The 20,675-nt window shown below is 49.8% G+C and overlaps 1 protein-coding gene across 2 annotated transcripts in view; it reads left to right on the top strand.

The window, feature by feature from the left end:
- The window catches only part of CDH11 (cadherin 11), a 158,201-nt gene that overhangs the window by 59,138 nt on the left and 78,388 nt on the right, over positions 1-20,675 (top strand). The window contains exon 2 of one of the 2 annotated variants that reach the window (XM_066348786.1): positions 2,848-2,976. The exons of the other annotated variant lie outside the window; for it this stretch is intronic. The gene's annotated coding sequence lies outside the window, so the exon portion shown is untranslated. The remainder of the gene's footprint in view (positions 1-2,847; positions 2,977-20,675) is intronic. 2 annotated transcript variants of the gene reach the window in all.

Below are 20,675 nucleotides of genomic sequence, written 5' to 3'. Positions count from 1 at the left end.
AAGAACAGCAACTTAGAGAAAGGCCTGCCGTCTAACCACCCAGCCCTCGTAGACCCAATGAGCTCTTTTCTCCCATCAGTCCTGCCAAAAGCACAAAAACAACTTCGATTTTGTCTGCTCGTTGTTTTTTTTTTCTTTTCTTAGAAACGTGGCTCCGTGGCAATATCAGCATTTTCCACAGACCCTGCAGGGCCCCTCTCTCTCGTGTGTGCAGTGGTCGGAGCTCCTAGACTTGAGTCACCCGCCTATTTTTGCTTTTCTTCCCAAGCTCTCAATTGTTTTTGCAGGCTCTTGACAAAAGGCGTCTTATAGGAAACAGTTTTGCAGGGAGGGAAGGAATGCAAGGCAGAGTGGGAGTTCAATTTTATTTTATTTTTTATAGATTTGAGAAGCCAACTTTTAAACAGTCCCTGGCTACAGGTACAGCCGTGTTATTCACTGCCTGGAGGAGGAAAGCAGAGGCCACGCGGGCTGTGAGGTCAGCCCTGCTGAGTTCTGTCTGATTGGGTGTTACTGGCTGTGCACCTCGGGCAAGAGCCTGACCCCCTGGAGCGGAGTGGGGAGAGGGGATCATGGTACTCCGAGTGGTATATGTGTATTTAAAGAGAAAGTGGGGAGGCCCCACGGCAAATGTCTGTTCCGTTTCTGTTTATAGCGCTTTAGTGATTTACTTCTGAGTCAAATACCACCCCGCGTATGCTGATGAAAAACAATTTATTACTTCTCACAGTGGAGTTGAGTGAACTCATCACGGTGGTTCTTGTTAGGGTCTCTCTTGCTGTGTAGTCAGATGGCTGGAGACGCATGAAGGTTTGACTAGGTTGGAGGCCCAAGATGGCATCTTCACTCACCATCTGGCACCTCAGCTTGGATGCCCGCGATGGCTCGAGGTGACTGGGCATCTCTCTGTTCGGGCAGCTTCTCCACATGGCTAGCTGGGGCTCCCTCACAGCGTGCAGGTCTAGAGCCTTCAGACTTCTGACATGGCAGCTGACTTCTCCCGCAGCGAGGTTTCCAAGAACACCAGACAGGCTACAAGATTCCTTATGACTCAGCGTCTGGAATCATATTATTGTCCCTTTCGCCGTGTTTCATTGGTTACCCAGGGACAGCTCAGATTCACATGGAAGAGGACGCCACAAGGGCAGATATCTAGGGTGTGATTCATTGAGGACAGAGGCATGTTTGGAAACTGGCTACATGGAACACGACGGGGCCCATCCTCCAGGGGCTGTACGAACTGCCCCGTGCGGCTTCTTCCCCGTGACCTCTCTGCGCATCTAGAAATAACCTTCAGTGCTACTTGGTCTCTGACATCCTAGGAATAGCACACCATAGGACAGTTTTATTATTCTTGCTTCAGTCACTGAATCCAGGTGTTATGAACAAATTTGGGACTTTGAAGACTTCGTCTTCATCTCTTCATCATGAAGGGTTTTTGCTTGTTGCTGTTGTTGTTTTTGTTATAATTGTTCTGTTATAATTGTTCACATATGATAAAGGTATCATATGTGAGGAGCTAGTGGATGGAACCAAGATGAGACAAGGAAAAGTGGATTGGGGAAAAAATAAAGTATAAGAAATAAAGTCAAAGTAAGAAGCTGTTTGAGCCCTTAATGCAGGCTGAGCTGATCCTAGAAGGTCGACGTTCTAGAGACGAAGGACATTCGAGACATCCTTTACGCTTGTTGCATTTTGGGGGGTTTATGCCAGCCGCCACCTTCCATGGTTCAGGGCCTCAGTTTTCAAAGATAACAGCTGTTCAGACACTCCACATTCTTCTCTTCATTCATTCAACAGTTATACATTGAACAGCTGCTCTGGGCTAGGACATGTGTTAGACACTTCGGGAGATATGAAGATGAATCAGACCAGACTCCAGGCAGAACACAGCCCCCACACAGACTCCAGAGGGCGAGGTAGTGCAGGGAGGGGGCGAGGATGTCGTCCTGATAAAGAATCGCAGCGCTGTCAGCCCAGGGCGCTGCTCTGCTTGCATGGGCATGACATCTCCTAGCACCACTGCCACCCGCAGTCATTCTTTGCCCTCAGGCCTATCATTCCGCAAGGATGTGGCAATAACAGAAGAGCTCCTCTTACTTTAGGAAAGTACTTGCTTTGGATGCTGATGACACGTGGGTTCCACCAGACACTGGAGCTAAGGCAGGGGTCCCCAAACTACGGCCCACGGGCCACATGCGGCCCCCTGAGGCCATTTATCCGGCCCCCACTGCACTTCTGGAAGGGGCACCTCTTTCATTGGTGGTCAGTGAGAGGAGCATAGTTCCCATTGAAATACTGGTCAGTTTGTTGATTTAAATTTACTTGTTCTTTATTTTAAATATTGTATTTGTTCCAGTTTTGTTTTTTTACTTAAAAATAAGATATGTGCAGTGTGCATAGGGATTTGTTCATAGTTTTTTTTTATACTCCGGCCCTCCAACGGTCTGAGGGGCAGAGAACTGGCCCCCATGTAAAAAGTTTGGGGACCCCTGATCTAAGGCTTTCTACCCTCTCCTTCAGGTCTGTTGCTAGTTGTCTAGCAAATACATGGGAAATACATAGCGTATTATAAGAAGTTGGATGGATGGATGACTGCTTTTATTGTTGTGATTCAAGTACCAAGTGCACTGATGGCTAATCATACCATGCTGCGGTACCTTTCGATTCATGGCCGGTTTTACCTGGTGTCGCACATAATTGGAATGATTTGTTGACATCCCTCTCTCCACCCCTGGACTGTTTATCTTCTTAGAGAGAAGTCTGTCTTACGTACCTGTGTCTCACAGTGTATCACTTTATTAGTGTCATCTCTAGGTTACTAATGATCCTTTTGCTCTTTTGCAGAACTTACTGTGTTTTCGGCTAAGTGGCCCTGGGGCCATCATTCCTGTTGCCATTTGCTGAGTGAGTGACCAATCAGATGGGTGGCGTGTGTTACAGAAACTGGCAGCAAGTATCCAATGGGTGAGCAAGGTAAGACAGGCCGATGTTTCTGACCGATTCAAATGTTACAGTGTAATTAGGGGTGGAGTGGATGCCTCCTGGGTCCATTGTTCCAATCTGCCTGGGTTTGAACCTTCACCAAATCCACAATAGACCTTGAGAAGGAAGGAGGCCTCTTTGCTTGGGCTTCGAGGAATGTGATTGTTCTCTGTTGTTACTGTGTTCTCTTTTTGAACACACCTTGTGTGCCAGTGTGAGGATGCTAGTGTTTGACTGTAGAAGATTCAGAGAAGAAGGAACGAACGGGGATTCTAATTCTTTAGCAAAGACTCGGCTGAACGGAATGATTAAGATGACTGCTTTGTTGCTATTTCCCCCCTTCCCTTCTTTTGAAAAGAATTCTTGAAAAATGAACAAGGTGGCTTCCATCCCAGAAGGGAAAGAGATTACTAGCAGGCTGCACCTGTTAGACCTCAAAGGACAGAGCACTAGAGACTGTAAACTTTGAGGCCCAGCCCTGTCCTCCGCTCTCTGTGTACCCTTAGCTCAGTGAGATATTTCCTGAGCCACCAAGGTGGTCGGACTAGTCTTTCTAACAGTTCTTATAGGTTAGGATTCTATGAATCCATTGATGTCTTCCTTCTGCTTGGTAGTAATGAGCTGTTTTTATAGAATGTCCAACTATCCAGAGAGAAAGTTAATTAGTGATACCAGCAGGACTTGATACCTGTTAGGCGTCTAGACCTGTCTATCCAATTTGTCTCTAGCTCGTTTCCACGTGGATGTCCAACAGGTACCTTAAATGCCGATTCGAAACACACGTTCTGGTTCCCTCCTCTGACCCTGCACCTTGTCCTGTGTGCCAGGTTCTGGGGGGAGCACCGTAGTTCACCCAGAGCAGGATCACGGAGGGTTCCCAGATGCCTCTCAGCCCCTTACCCCCAACAGCACTTTATTCCTGCTGGTTCCTTTCGACTCTACTCTCTGATCACTTCTGGAAGGTGTCTATTTCTTTCTGTCTCCACTACCACCATTCAAACAGAAACCAAATCCCCTTCCTCCCAGAGTACTGCCATTGCCACCTGACAGATCTTTCTATCTCCGGGGTGACGGGCCCCTGCTCAGCTCCAGCAGGATTCTCCCTCCCTGTAGGACCTGAACAATGTCTCTGAGTCCAGAGAGGATTCTGTTACCTCCCCACTGAACCCCCTTCCACTGACCGAGGCCTGAACTCCTTGACAAGCGTCTAGGGCCCTCCCTGCCAGGAGGGGGCGCTGTTCTGCTGTCCAGACCCGTGTCTCAGACACTCTCTGTACCCCCAGCCCTCGCTGTGCCCACCGCCCTAGGATCTACCACATGGCACAACCGTCATTTCCCCGGAGCCCCGTACCCCTCTCTCCTCATGGGCTAACTCTTCCTCATTTTATATCTTGGACTTTGCTATCGTTGAGTTTTTCCTGATCCCTAAGACTGAACCGTGGGCATCTCTGCTAGACGACGCATCGGTGGTCAGAGATACACCATTTATTGCCATTTCCACATTGGGCTACAACTGTCCCTGTAGCCGTCTGTCTTCCCAGCTGGACGCGGAGGTGGCTGGGGGTGGAACTTATTTGGGGAACCACCATGTTTCTAGCTGCTGGTACTGTAGCTCACCCCTAATAGACTCTCAATAAATTTTTCTTAAGCATGTGAATAGAGACCTTAAGTCTATTTTGCACACGAAATGAGGACGGGGAGGAATGGTGCCCTGGAGGAAAAGTCACAAAAAATGGCAGCTAACGGGTATGAAGCGCTTACTGTCTGCAAGGCATGTAAGGTCTTTCAAGATATCCTCTCCCTGAATCCTTGCAAAACCCTCCGTGGTACTGTTCATGAGAAGACTGAGTTTTAGAGAAGATGAGTAACTTGCTCATGGCCACATATCTTTTTTTTTTCCCCCATGGAAATTATTATTCTTGGGAGTCTGACTTTCACTTCTGTCTTTTACCACACCCCCTCTTTCCCCTCCTCCCTGAATGAATCTGCCCCCTCTTGACAAAAAGTTTTCTTCTCTACATGAGGCCTGAGGCATGTGCTGCAGCCCACATACGCTACTGTCACACGGAGGGACATCCCCTGTGACCGGGACCCATAAGTCTTTGCTGAGGTCCCAGGTGTTTTACACTCATAGTTTAACATGGATCTGTTTTGTGACAAAAGTTTAATTTGGGGATACCCTCCCCCACCCCCTGCAATCTTTCTCCCATGCTTTGGTCAGCATGAGCCATGGGAATACGCCAATGAGGAAAATCACTCTTCTGGGAAGCGGAGCTGCACCTTCCCGCAAAGCCCTGGTTTCCCGTGGAAACCCTGTGACTGGCTCCTCTTTCATTAGCATACTGTGCACTCCATGGCTCTGAAGCCTCAATCAGCAGATGACAGGCATCCCTGCTGGGGCGGTGCCTGTGAACTGGGAGCATCTCATTTCTGCCGAGTCCAAAGGGTGTCTCTTCATTTCATCAGCAGTTCAATTCCTCCCCAGGACATGCGGCTGGCATTTCCTATTTTCCCAGGTAGCAGGGACAATTAGAAGGAGGTGTCAGCCACACAGAGTCAGAAGTTAAATGGCAAGCCCTTGAATTTGATGTCTCTTCTAGGAAATCTGCTAGATTTATTTTCCACTTAGAAATGCAGAACAGCCTATTTTGAAGGGGCCCACATAGCTTTCCTGTCAAGGAAAAGAAGGTAAACCACTCTAAAGCTGTGTAGGACCCTTCAAGAAAAGCTGAACACACACACGCGCGCACACACACACACACACACACACCACAGCATGGCACAGTGGGGCAGCCCCTGGTCTTTTAGGATAAGATTCTTAATTTGACCCAGAAAGTTTTTTTGTTTGTTTATTTTTCTGGGTTGTTTTTTTTTTTTTTTTTTTTTGTCTAGAAGGAGGAAATAACTTGTTTGTGATTGTAATATAAGGTTATGGGAAAATGAAATGAAACAAAACTAACCAACAGCTTTGGCTCAAGATTGTTGCTCTCACCAGTTTGCAACGCTCGCATTTCCTGCTGGGTGTCTCTGTCCCTGCCAACGCACAGGCGGAGAGGAAAAAGTACTTTTCCTTTCCTGAAGGAACTGCAGTCAAGTCGCTCTGCAGAAAGCACGGAAAACCCAAGTAGGGAGAAAAAGAGAGAGATGGGGGAGCAGGGGAGAGAAAGAGACGGAGAGATGTTTAACACGTGGTGGTGACGTGGTTGGGGCTTACAGGACAGCTCGCTCTCTGGCTGGTTCCGGAACCATCGATTCACTTGAGCTTTGGTTCCGGGCAGGCTCCTCGCGCTTGGTACCCACGCAGAACGGGGGAGGAGTCACCGGAGCAGCCACAGGACAGGGCCTCTGCTCCCTCAGTCCTGCCTGGCTCCCCACAGGGCCCGGGGACCCGGCTATGAATGACTTGCAGTGAACACTATTTGTCCTCTCCTCTTGAAAAGCAGACGCACATCGGGACCCTTCTGAGTGATCATCCTCAGGGGCAGCTGTTTACTAGGTACCCGATTATCCCTCATTTGCATAAAAGTCAATCCCACAGAGCCACCAGGGGACGGCTCACCTGGCTCCGCCTTGTCCCTGCTGGTTCCGGTTCCGGAATGTTGGCCGCCTGCCTCCTAGCCCCTGCGCCTGCTGGGTCTGTCTGTCTGTGTGAGCACATTTCCTATTTTGGGATGTAAGCCACTGTGGAGAAAGAGGCAAGTATCTGTCTGCAGCTGTTGTCAGCAGAACCCCAAGCAGACACTCACTGCACTTGCTGACTACTTTGCGGACCTTCAGAGTGTACGATGTGATTGTCTTCACCGTGATCAGCTAAGTATGGAGTACAGGGAGCTCTGAAATGCCAGGCAACGTGACCATCCTACCTCTGCCCGGATCAGTACCTAAGGAAAACCTTCGGGGAACTCAAGTGGTGGTCCTTTGATCCTGCTTTATTTAACTAACAAGGAGCAAAATGCAGTGACCACCCTTGATCATAATAAGGAGAGCTGAGATTTAATGTGCGCGGCATTCTGCTCCGTGCTTAACACTCACGGTCTTGTCTGATGTCCCCAGCTGTTTGACTAGCGTGTGCAGTCATCATGTTTCTTTTATAGAGGAACACACTGAGGTTTAGAGAGGTTAATCAACTTGCCAAGGGCCACATGATGAACAGTGGGTAGGGCCACAGGTCTCCATTCCTACGCACTGTCTCTTCCAGTTCTTTTTCTTTTTCTAGTCTTAACCAAGTCACTTTGAGGACAGTTATAGCCCAGTACTTCTGAACAGCCATGTCCTGAATTTCCACTGCCGTAACAGGGAGTCCTGGCGACTTTGATCATGCGGCTGAACGTGTACACTGAGCAGGAGGCACACAGGGGAGAGGAAAACGGGCCCTGGATATGTTTCCTCATCAGCCCAACTCTTGAGAACCGTTCCTGTGTTAGCCCTTGGTCTAGCTACTGGAGCTGTCTAACACGGAACCAAAGGCACATGCAGCTGGAAAGTCAACAGTGAGACTTCAAGTCACGCCTTCAAAGAGGCCCCTTCTTGTGATGGAGCCGGGCTGGCAGACAGATGACCGCAGCACAGGCACAGTTTCCTCTCAGCAGCTTCAGGTCCGCAGGAACACAGAGGGGCTGAATCCAGTAGAGCAGGGGTCCCCAAACTTTTTTACACAGGGGGCCAGTTCACTGTCCCTCAGACCATTGGAGGGCTGGACTATAAAAAAAACTATGAACAAATCCCTATGCACACTGCACATATCTTATTTTAAAGTAAAAAAACCAAAATGGGAACAAATACAATATTTAAAATAAAGAACAAGTAAATTTAAATCAACAAACTGACCAGTATTTCAATGGGAACTAGAGGCCTGCTTCTGGCTAATGAGATGGTCAATGTGCTCCTCTCACTGACCACCAATGAAAGAGGTGCCCCTTCCGGAAGTGCGGCGGGGGCCAGATAAATGGCCTCAGGGGGCTGCATGCGGCCCGTGGGGCCGTAGTTTGGGGACCCCTGCAGTAGAGGATATCAGGGGAAGCTTCAGGGAGAAGGTGACCCTCGGGTTTAGACGTGCAGCCTGGGTAGGAGCTCACCAGGAGAAGATCAGAAAGGATTTTTCAGGCAGAAGAACAGTATAGACATTCTTGAGCCAGTGTTTGTCCTGACTAGGAAGTTTGTTTTCATTTTTAATCTCTAAATAGATAAGCTAGCTAAACAGACAAAGACAGTTTGAAATTCAAAAGGTGAAAAAAAAGGTCACAGAGAATTAAGTCTCCATCATTCCCTAGTTTCTAATCCAGCAATTTTCAACAGGTGTGCTATAAGAATTTTTAAAACATGTAATACATTTACTATTTAGTCAGGGGCACTGACCTATTTTCCCTTAGACTGTCAAATAAAAGAATGACAACAACCAACACAGCAATAGCTGTCTGATGTGAATGAATCAAAATTATACCTATTTTTTTGTGAGATTGGAAAAAAATTTATCTATTGGTATGCCACAGATTTTTAGTAATTAGTTTGTGTGTGCCATGATATGAAAAAGGGTGAAAATCGCTAATCCAGTCCATGAATTTCTTTCTCCGAGGCAATTATTATGTTTGGTTTTCTGTGTGACACCCCCATCCCCCCCCCCCCCTGCAGATTTCCTGGGCAGTTACAACCACATACATCCATACAGTTACTTCAGACACAGCTGGGCATGTAAACGGAATCTAGCACATTGTTCTATGCCTTGTTTTTAAAAAAGGAAACTTAAGTTTTCCCCTTGTTTGTTTTGCTTGCTCTCTTGATTTTAAGCTTCAAAACATTTTCAGCATATAGGAAAGTTGCAAAAATAATACAATGAATTTAAACCTTTCATCTAGAATCACTGATATATATATATATATATGTGTGTGTGTGTGTATATATATATATTTTTTAATCACTTTGCCATGTACTGTGCAACGATTTGTATGAATTCGATCCCTAATCAAGGTACAGTGTGGCTATCAGTTACCCAGAGACCCGGGTGAGAGTCCTCTCCCCAGCGCTGAGCTAGCATGATAACCCAGGTGTCCTTGAAACCGAGAATATGTTCCCGCCTGTGACAGTTTCTCTGAGGTCCCATGAGTAGCGTATCCACCCCTGGGACAGGGATGGCAGGAGAGGCCCCTCTGAGAGGCCACTTCATACCCACTTTATGCCCAGCTTTGGGAAAAGTGTTTGCCCTGTCTCTCTTAAGTGCTCACTCAGCAAGTAGCAGGTGTCCTGGGTGAAGAGAGCAGGCTTCCCTGCACCTGTCCTGTGGACCCGCTGGTCCAGGGTGGGAACAGACAGCCCCAGGGAAATCTAATCACTTCATTTCCGACAACCGGCCATCCAGATAGTGTGACGCTTCTGTTCCGCTGGTCGGAGTCCACTGGCTCGGCACCTCAGAGGCTGGTGTAGGGTTCCCTCCGTTTTAAAGATCAAAGCGCCCGCACACTGCTCAAGTTCTCGGCCCACTTCCTCCGGGCATTACATGGCGAGGAATAGCGTGTCCTCCCCGGGAGAGGGACGCGGATGCTGTGGCGGGCAGGAAGTAACCCAAGAAGACAGTGATGAGAGGCTTCCCCAGCCAAGGGCCTCTGGGCCCACGAGGATGGTTTTCAGGTATTCCCCTGACTCATTCCTGCAGGCCGCAGGTAATTCCTGACAGCGAGGGCGGCTCTCTTTCATGCTTTGTGTTAAGACATGTGCATACTCTTTGTAGGCAGGGTGCTCAAGATCTCTGGGGAGGGGGCAGACATAGAGACGTATCTCCGCAGAATAGGGGTGTTGAACCTGAGAGCGGTGGCTGGGGGGGATCCCCATCGCATGACTTCCTGGCCAGTCCGTCGCTGGCTCCTTCACACAGCAGACACGCTCAGTAACTTGCCTGCTCTGTGCCAAGTCCACCTGTGCCCCTTGAGTGAGACCATTAGGGTTCCCATGGTCATGACACTCCTGTGCCAGAGAGGGCGGGGGTCCCCTGACCCCCTGCCAGGTCTTCCTGGTTCCTTAATTTGATTTCATCAGGAAGGTTCAGCTGCTCCCATGGCACCTTGGGACAAAAAAACCAGGCCATTGCCCGTCAGCTTTCCCTGGCCTCATGTGACTCCAGTGCCTCCGAATCACCATTTTCTATGGAGGTTCCTCATCCAAATTACCCTATGCCCCGTGGGGGATTCAGAGCTCCGGGCACTGTGACAGAGCAGAGGAAGCAAGATGACAAGACAGACTCAAATTAACTCTGCCTGCTGAGGACCAAGCAGCCAGACACCTGGCAGAAGCCGTCCTTTGGAAGCTCCAGAAAAACTGTGGAGGGGCCAATAAGTTCGTCTTTTGAAGAGGTTCTGAATTTTAGAATCTAAGCACCATTCCAAATGCCTTTAGGTTGCCATAGCAACAGTTCTTCCACCTTTATTTTTTCTCCCCTAAGGAAACTAATTATTTTTTTTTCTCTTTAAATCAACTACATACTTGCAAGGGCTAAGGGAGAAGTTACCTCTCTAAATAAATATCTAACAAGTTTCCTGCAGGCCCATATTTCTGCCCATAACAGATCCTCTTTTGGACCGCTCAGCACTCCCAATTTCTCTCCAGAATTTTCACGGGAAAAATGGACCCCGGAGGATTGTCATTCATTGCCCCTAAACCCTTTACATCACCCTTTGGGCAGAGAAAGAAAAAAGGCTTTGTTGCTTGCTTAGTTTTACTGAGGCCTCGAGCAGCTCCCGCTCACACGAGAACCGCCAGGCTGGTCGGTGTCCAGGGTCGTGGGAGAGTGGCCCGCCCCTTATCCCCTTCCCCAGGCCTTGTCTGCCAGGGGCAGCACAATTTCTCTAAAAACTCGAGTGGTATTGGCCTGACCTGTAGTGGAGCAGGGGATAAAGCGTCGACCTGGAAATGCTGAGGTCGCCGGTTCGAAACCCTGGGCTTGCCTGGTCAAGGCACATATGGGAGTTGATGCTTCCAGCTCCTCCCCCCTTCTCTCTCTCTGTCTCTCCTCTCTCTCTCTGTCTCTGTCTCTCTCTGTCTCTCCCTCTCCTCTCTAAAATGAATAAATAAAATAAATTTTTTAAAAACTCGAGTGGTATTGAGTTCCCTCAGTCTAAAACCCCAAGTTTCAGCGGCTTGTGGTCCCGCGCAGGGTAAACCGCCGGGTCCTCCGCCTGGCTTGTAAGACTGACTGACTTGCCGCAGCCCCGCCCCCTGTCACCACCTGAGGCCCCTGTGCCATCCTGCGGCTTCCTCTCCGCCCAGGTCCTGTTGCCGCTTGTACCTGAACACTCCGCGATGCCTCCGCACTCTCACTTGCCTTGCACGAGGTTTTCTTCTCTGTCCCCATTTGCCTGGGGATGCAGAGATGGGGTCTCTCCTGCAGGTGGGGCTCCCTGGCTCCATGAGCCAGTGTGTCACCGCCTCCCGCTGGGTGCCTGGGTGCCTTGGAGGTCTCAATGTGCCTTCCTGGGTCCCGGGAACTTTTGCCTTCATAAGCTCCTTTTTTTCCATTAAAAATATTCAATACTATATTTTCTGATTGCTTTGGTATGAAGGTGAATATAATTTTCTACCTGAAAAAAAGTTGATTTTCCTTCTGACTTTAAAAGAAATTAAAACATTTCCATGCGAGGATGTGGAGAAAAAGGGAACCCTCGTGCGCTGTTGGTGGGGAACGTCCATTGATGCAGCCACTGCGGGAAACAGCATGGAGGTCCCTCAGAAAAATTAAAAATAGAACTTCCACGTGACCCAGCATTCCCCCTGCTGGGTGTCCAGCCACAGAAAACAAAACCACTACCTCGAAAAGATATCCGTACGCCCATACTTATAGCAGCGTTATTTACAATATCCAGGGCGTGGAAGCGAACTGCGTGTCCACAGATGGATGAGTGGATGCAGCCGTAACATGGACGGACTCAGAGAAGTCAGTCAGAATAAGTCAGACAGAGAAGGACAAATACCATATGCTAATTTATACATGGAATCTTTAAAAAAAAAAAAAAAAGCAATGAACACAAACTTACGGACACAGAGAACAGATTGATGGTTGCCAGAGACAGGTGGGGGGGGGGTCAGAAAGTACAGGATTACAGTTACGTAATAAATTCTAGGCGTGTAACGTACAACGAGGTGACTATAGTTAATACTGCGTTGTATACTTGAACGTTGCTAAGAGCATAGATCATAAAAGGTTTTATCATACAAAACTAGAGAGAGGCATGGGGACAGATGTTCACTAGACTTGCTGTGGTGATCGTCTCACAAGATATACAAATATTGAATTGCTCTAATGTATAGTTGAAGCTGATGAAATGGTCTATGTTAATTATATCTCAACAATAGAAAAATGGTCCCCTAAAAGTACTGTGGGCGCTGGGCCATGTGCTTGATGAGAGAAGTCAGTGACCTCATTGCCATTTTTTTTTTTTTTTTTTTTTTGCGTATAAGTCTGCAAGGTTTTAAAGGATGGAATGGGGTATTCAATGCCATGCCTTCCATTGCAGTGGGTGGGATACACGTGCACGCTTTAGAAGCAGGCTCCCTAGGAGGAAGACATGGTCTCCATCCGCCTGAGCCCTCTGCTGCCGACAGTGTGAGCAGGCGCCTCGGACACCAGTGCGCACGCGCCTCGGACACCGGCGCGCGCTGTGCTGAGTGTATTTCCAAAAGGGACGACGTCTTCCCTTCCCGATTCGGACACGGCCCTTCCCAGTTCTCACAGAGTGTCCTTGTGCATTATTCCCTTGGATCCTGTCAGGGGACCCTTTCCACCTCACTCTATGAAAGAACCCACTGAGGCTCCATCTAGAACACAGAGTGGCCTCACAGGTGACACATGGCAGAGCCGTGATCCCCCCAAGACCAATGTTTCTTTTTTAGCAAACCCACGGAGCTACCCACCCAAACTGAGGCAAGATTACTTCATTTTCCTTGAACATTTTTGGAAGAACCAAGACCTGTTAGAATCCGTAGGTCCGGTGCAGGTAGAATTGCTTCTACAGGGAACATGGCTGCACACTACCCGGTTCCCACGCCACTGGGGGACTGGTGGTCCTAGCTACCGGAAGTCCTCTCGGCCAAGAACCTTCAGCATTCAGACCCTTTGGGGTTTGCCTCAGTGGCAGCTGTCCGCCTCAGCCAAGGTCACGTCCCTTCTATGGCCAGCCCACGTCTGATGGCTGATCAGTAAAAGTTTGGCCATCTCAGCTCTACCTGAGGTCATTTTGAAGGGCCATCCTGAGCACCACCCAGGGTGGTCTGAGGCTGGTGTTGGGCCTGTGTCACTTCTCAACTTGTTTGTCCACTCTGCTCCCCCCATCCCCTCCCATGTGTTGCTCCCCAGGGCACCTCCTGATAACATCCCAAGCTCGGAGTTGGCTTCCCAGAGAACCCAACCTGCCACGGACCAGACTGAATATTTTGCAGCAAGCTTTCTTGTGTCTGTGCACGAGTGCACCAGATTCATCTGTCCCTGCATTGTTGTCACTGAATGCCTATTCACTGGCGGCTTAGCACTTCCTGGGTACCAAGATACTGAGGGGAACGAGACAGGGAAGGACCTCTGGACGCCTAGAACTCAAATCTCTTCTTCTCTGAAGACAGAGTTGAAACCTGCTTCTACCTTCAACGGGTGCGTCTCCCAGAGCGTTCTGGCTAGCCCCGCACCTAGGTGGGACACAAGACAGTCTCTCATTGAGCCTGGCGGGCTGTTCTGCAGAACAAGTGATGCTTCTAAGAGGTCGGAGCCAGTGTCTGAATGGCCTTTTTTTTATCCATCTCTGGACTCCTGTGTCCCCTTTTCTTGGCCGTCTCAGAGGGGTCCAGAGTCAAGTCGGGCCGGGAGGGCTGTGGGCTGGACCCGGGAGGGCTGTGGGCTGGACCTGGAGAACCAGGGATGAGACGGCTGCGTGTGGATGGGTCAGGCCGAGGTACGGATGAGAGGGCTGGTGGGAGCAAAGTCCGGGTCAAAGTGGAACTGGAGCGATGACATGGCGGGGAGACAGGTCTTGATTCAACCCGCAGCATAGCGAACTAAGGGATCGGGGGGCTGAAATGGAGGTTTGTCGGCAATAGTTTTTACTAAAGACTACTTCACAATGTCTCCTCTTACTCAGAATAAAACCCAGACCCTAACTCTGTCACCATGCTTTTCCTATGAGGTCACCCAGTCCAGCTGTTTCTGCCCCTTGCACGGCCCAGCCTCTTCTAGCTCTAGGGGCGTGGCCCTTTCTGTTCCGTAGGTGTCAGCCTCCTCCGACCCTGCTGCTGCTTATCATTGGGGGTTCAGCTGGATCATTACCCTGTAAAAGGTGGGCCATTCCTGATGTCACAACATCTAAAGCCCTGAAGCCACATCTGCCACCACTCCCCACCCAGTTATATGACATTTCTATCATCTATCTAATCCAGAGTGGTCAACCTTTTTATACCTACCACCCACTTCTGCATCTCTGTTAGTAGTAACATTTTCTAACCGCCCACTGGTTCCACAGTAATGGTGATTTATAAAATAGGGAAGTAACTTTACTTTATAAAATTTATAAAGCAGAGTTACAGCAAGTTAAAGCATATAATAATAATTACTTACCAAGTACTTTATGTCGGATTTTCACTGTGTTTGGCAGAATAAATCTTTATAAAACAACTTACTATAGTTAAATCTATCTTTTTATTTATACTTTGGTTGCTCCACTGCCACCCACCATGAAAGCTGGAACGCCCACTAGTGGGCGGTAGGGACCAGGTTGACTACCACTGATCTAATTCTTTATACCAGTCATCCCAATTTGTGATTATCATGTCTGTTTCCTCTCCCGGTTTAGTTGATCAGCTTCCCTTTCCCCCACTAGAGTCTCAGCCCCCCAGGGTTCAGAGACATAGCCTGCCTGGCCCACCCCTACATCCTCAGTGTCAGGAGCGATGCCATCTACACTAGTCGTAGCCCAGGAAACAGGTCTTGAACGGACGACTAAGCCGTACCTAACTTTGGAATGTTTCCCTTAATGCTCAACAAGAATACGCCAGTTGGTTGCCCGCCTTAGAAAGTTGCGTGGGGGCAGAGGGGTGGAACGTGAGCGCCTCCATGCAGTCGTGTAGAGCAGAATCTTGAGCTATCTCTCTCCATCCCTCATTTTCTCTTTCACTCTCTCTCTCTCTCTCTGAGCTCCTCCTGGGCCAACACTTAGATGTGAGTGGTATTGGTTTCCCGAGCACGCCGCTCTTGGGATGCTGACCGCCGCGTCACGGCTTCCCTGCATCTGTGTGCATCTGTGCGTGAACACACACACGGCCTGCTGCAGCACGCCTGACCCCTCTCCCCGCCAGGAAAGAACATGCATCTGTAACACTCCAGAAAATTGGGGCTGACACGAAGCCTGGTACCCGAAGTGGTTTCACTCAAACAAAACGCAGAGAACAATAGCTGCGCGCTTAAATGCCCGAGCAGGGATCAGTTGGAGGAGCGTTCCGATAATCCATGTTTAGAGAGCCCGTGAGTATGAATTTCTGAAACGGCACTCACCCTGCTCTATTCTTGACAAATAGCGTTTGCAACCGTGGAGATATTTTATTTCAATTATGCGCCAGTGTTGGAGGGAGACGGTGTCTGACACTAGCAAGGCATATAAGCCTGTTATTATTGGGCTTCTATCACTATTCCCGTTGCTAAACTCGACTGGACAGTTCATTAGGATGAAAAATTAACAGCACATGCTTTGGGGAGAACAATCATGGAACATGACAGCTTGTGGAGGCATTGACATTCAACGAGGCAGGCAGATGACAATCGCGCTGGCCTTGGGGAGAAGTGGTGATTGGCCACTCAGTCAGAAGCCAGGCGGTTACTAGGCACCTACTTGTGTGGTCGGCCCTGCGCTGAGGTGCTGGTGGAAAGAAAATGCAAGGAGCATGGCCGTTCCCCTCCAAGAACATAGGATCTATTTGGGAAGGCTGGGGAGATTTCAGCGGTTAATCTGAGGGCCACAGAAGGGTGTGCCTCAAAGGCTTGACCCTTGGTACTGACTATAAGTTCAGGAGCAATTTTGTGTGGACTTGAACTGATTTCTTAGCCCCTGAACAATAGCTGGATAATGATTAGCAAACTACATTCTAAATATGGTAGCCGCTAATGGTTATGAGTTTCCTTTTTTTGGGGGAGGGGAGTAAGGAAAATGTTCTGGAACATTTTCCAGAACATTGCACACAACTTTGCACACATGCTAAAAAACACAGAATTGTACACTTTACAAGGGTGGACTTTATGATATGTGAGTTATATCTCAAAGCTGTTATTTTAAGTACTCTACAAACTCGAGTGAATTTTATTATATGTTCAGAGAATCGGGGTTCGGTCAGGAAGTGAGAAAAAGGGGCGGACTAACGTCAAGAGGAAGGATACACATACCCATTTTACAGATGCAGAAATGAAGGGTTGGTTCATGCCTGGCTCAGGAAGCCATGGAGCGGGGAACAGGGCTGGGACCTCACCCCCAGCCCTCCTGGCCCCAACGCTCAGAAGCTCCCACTCCGCCCGACCAGTGGCTGGAAGAAAGCAGACCCTGCAGTATAGGAACAGCAGAGGACGGCAGTGACCACAACGATCTGCCTGTGTAGAATGTCCTTGCCCTCTGTCTCATCTGTCCATAAGCATCCCCGTGAGGCATGACCGGTACGGGTGAGGGTGCAGCTGCGGAGGTGGGTGTCCCAGAGGAGAAAAGAGGCCCAGAGATAGCAGGCCGGCCAAGCCTGTCTTTTCCAGGTAGTCCAGGCGCTGACACGTCCATGGAAGGCTCTGTCTCCCCCTGGATTCTCATATGCATCCTCCTCTCCCCAGGCAAGCTGGACGTCTCTGAGTCACCAAAGGGATGCGGGCTCCGGGGAGGTTTAGAAACAGGACTCAGAAGAAGGCGTCCTGGTGGCTACATCGGGAAGGACATGTTGCTTCTTCTCTCCTCTGTGGAAGCAGATATACCGGCTTCTATTGTGAAGCACACGTACAGATTAAAGCCACTTAAATCATTATCTCCCCCCGCGGTTCATGAGAGAGCTTTTGATGTCATTCTCGGCTTACGAGTGTAAATAGTGGGTCAGCGGCTCATCCTGTTGGACAGGATGGAAATCTGACTCAGGGTTTGTAAATGCGACTGCGTTTCACTTATCTCCAAGGGGATCTTTTCTTCCCCGGCAGACAGTGGAATAGCAGCGTCCTGGGAAGCAGCCCGTGGGGGAATCGCGAGGCATTAACCTAAGCAGCAGAGATCAAAACAAAAAGCTCCTCCCTGAGCCGTCTTCCCCTGGAGCCTGGATCCGGGCAGTCCCCACTGTTTGGCTGCATTCAGGAAGTGTAAATAATATTAGATCTTTGAGGGACTGAAAAGGGAACCGGGATTAATGACATGGAAATCTTTCTCAAGCTGCAGGCACCTTGCTTCCCATCTCGTGACAGTTTTGTTAGCTTTAAAGGAGTTAAAAGAACACTTTTGAAAAATTAATGCTTAACGATTATTCTCATGGCCCAAATACTCAGTGTCTTCGCTATCAGGATTTTGTGACAGTATTACCTCTCTAGTGCGCTTGGACCCACCATGCCTGTCATAATGCGAGACCTCTCTGAACAAGGACTCAAGGTGGTGGTCGTGATGGAGATGCACCACTTTCAAACACCCAGGTGTCTCTGCTATGTGGGGCCATGTAGAAAGGGGCTGGCGGTGACTGAGTGAATCCAGGTCCCAGCCAGGAGCGTGCAGCCTGACGCTGGAGAGCCAAGGTCCTGATGAGCTGGCCCGGGTCTCAGCTTGTGAAGGTGGTGACAGGCACAGCCTTGTCCCAGTCCTGCCAGCTGTGGGCCCACAAGCCGGGTCCCACGGGTATAGGGTGCTGCTCTTTGCAGAAGGGCGGAGCCTGTAATGAAGATGCCCCGGGAAATACAGGAGCAGCACAGTGCACAGGGCGGGCGTGGTGTCACAGGAAGGGTCAGGCGACCTGGGTGGGCATTTCAGGTTCTGTCTCCGTCTCACGGTCTGGCTTTGAACAGAGCGGGTTACTCTTTCATGCTCATGTTTTGTTGTTGTTCATGTAACTAGAACCACATCTGCAAAGTCCTTTCTGCTACATATAAGTTAACACATTCACAGGGGCTGGGAGTTAGGAATGTGGACATCTTTAGGGAGGGGGCAGTATTCTTATTCCCAGGACTCTTGCAAGGATTCAAGGAGCTCATGTCTACGAACTACTGAACACAGCCTCCAGCACGTAGTCATCACTTGGTAAGTGGTTATTCTCTTCCTTAGAATGGCTGGTAATCACGTTTGCTTGTACACCCCCGGGACAGCTGGGGATTACTACGGTTGTAATTCCGCAGCTCTCCACTCTGGCTGGACCCGTTTCCCGGGTTGGCAGTGGCCGGAGGCTTCCACTCATCTGAGCCCTGGAAGGAAGCCAGTCTGCAGGGAGAGTTTTGTCAGAATCATGCTCCGTCCCACTGTGCTGGGCTGGCCAAGTGTTGCCTCTTCCCTAAGCTTCAGCTTTCTTATTTGTAAATTGAAGTAAAGAGGAGGAGCTTGACTCTGGGGTTCTCATTTCCATTGGAAATCTAGACATTGCGACCACTGATCACAGGCGATTCAAAAAACACGCATGTTGATGTTAAGGTATATTTACCGGCTTCTCAGGGAAAACTGCCCATTGCACGATGACCGTAGCAATGGAAACAGCTCTCACCCTTCCCAGCCACCCATGAGCCCACACCAGGGTTCCTAACCGTGGGTGCTGCTGGCTCGGGCTGTGTTATGCAGTGAGGGGTGCGGGAGCTGGCACTGGGCACTTTCTGTGATGAGCGGCTCAGTAGACAGGTGCAGATTCAAGCTCAGACTTCCAAGCTTAAGGCGGGGGCTATATGGGCTTGCTTGTTTTTTTTTTTATTTCTTTTTTCTTGTGAGCATGTGCGCCCGCGAGAGAGAGAGATGAGAAGCATCAGCTCGTAGTGGCAGCACTTTAGTTGTTCATCACTTGCTTCTCATACGTGCCTTGACCAGAGTGACCAGTGACCCAGTGACCCCTTGCTCAAACCAGCAAGCCGTTGTTGACTTTTGGGCTCAAGTCAACAACACTGGGATCATGTTGATGTTCCCAAATTCAAGCTGGCAACCTCAGGGTTTCCCACCTGGGTCCTCGGCGTCCCAGGTCGACCGACGCTCCATCCACTGCGCCACCGCCTGGTCAGGCCTGAGTTGTTCTGTGTTGAAGACAGTGTTACTCAAGGATCTGGGATGGAAGAGAAAACCGTGGGAAAGGGAAGAGGCCTACTATGTGCCCGCTGCTACCTTTATGTCATTGAATTCCTGGCACTTTGCCCTGTACGGGGGAGGAGCATTTTATCTCCCTTTTTCCAATGAGAACATGGAGCCTAAGAAACATCGGGTAGTTTGCCTGATGCCTCCCAGCTGGTAAGCAGCACGAGGAGAGGGAAATTGAATGAATACTTCAGATCCAAAACGGAGCCCCTGAGCCGTCACAGCAGGCCCGGCCTCCACCCGAGCCGTCGGGTTCTCCTGTCCGTGTGACGGCCACACATCCCCGGCCCCCGGTCGGCGCCTGTTAGCCTCTCCACCTCCTCTCCCCTGTGGACAGGGGCCGGGGTCGCAGTTCATTCTGGTTCAGCGTTTTCCCTGGCGCCCAGAGTTCTTGCAAAAATCATCTCTCCCTGTCCTGGCTTTTTCTTTTCAGCACCCCCTGCCCCCCCCATCTTTTCATCTCAGAGTCCCTGTGTTCCAAATGACTTCTGACAAAGAGCCGGGTCCCGGGCGATGACACACAGATTGAGACGTCCGCATCCCACACGACCCCTCTTCCCCCTCGGAGGTCACCTCCGCCGGGAGCAGGACGCTTGCCTGTAGCCTCATCTTCACTGATGATCTTTCTGGAACCATTTCTCTTGAGGGGGGTGGGGGGACACGGATCTGTGTTTGGAATCATTTTTTTTTAATTGCCGGCGCCCCATCTTGGGAGAATGGGAAGCTGAACGTGAGGACACGATGCCGTGTCTCACGGGTGGTGGTGAGCAGTGGCTCGTGGCTCTGACGGGGTGTGTCCGCATGGCTTCGGGGACTCGGAAACTTCCCTGTCAGCACGGCTGGGTTCAGGTGTTGGCGCACACTCAGTCTCTCGAATTGCAAAATACGGTCCCTGAGGAGGGGGAGGACCAGAGCAGGCACTTACAAGGGGGCGCACTGTCGGACTCAGTGCCTCCGAGAGTCCCAAGGCGCGGAGTCAGCCTGGAACCCAGCGCATTTCCCGTTTCTGACCTGCTGCAAGCTGCGAGGGGGGAAAGTCAGGAGGCCCTGGGGGTGGAGGAAAATGTACGCACACACCAGAGAACGTTTTTCTCTAAGACAGTGGTTCTCAACCTTTCTAATGCCGTGACCCCGCAATACAGTTCCTCATGTTGCGGTGACCCCAAACCAAAAAATAATTTTGGTGGCTACTTCATAACTGTAATTTTGCTACAGTTATGATTCGGAATGTAAATACCTGATATGCATTATGTATTTTCCGATGGCTTTAGGCGACCCCGCCGGGGTCGCGACCCACAGGTGGAGAACCGCTGCTCTAACTAAGAGAAAGGCTGAATGAATTGGGCAGTCCACCTCTAAGTGAGATGGTTATGAGTGACGTCTCTACGGTCAGATGGCCGGGGGTCA

Source organism: Saccopteryx leptura, chromosome 9 (assembly GCF_036850995.1).
Source record: "Saccopteryx leptura isolate mSacLep1 chromosome 9, mSacLep1_pri_phased_curated, whole genome shotgun sequence".
Taxonomy (NCBI): Eukaryota; Metazoa; Chordata; class Mammalia; order Chiroptera; family Emballonuridae; genus Saccopteryx; species Saccopteryx leptura.
This window is presented reverse-complemented; position numbering and strand designations above follow the sequence as displayed.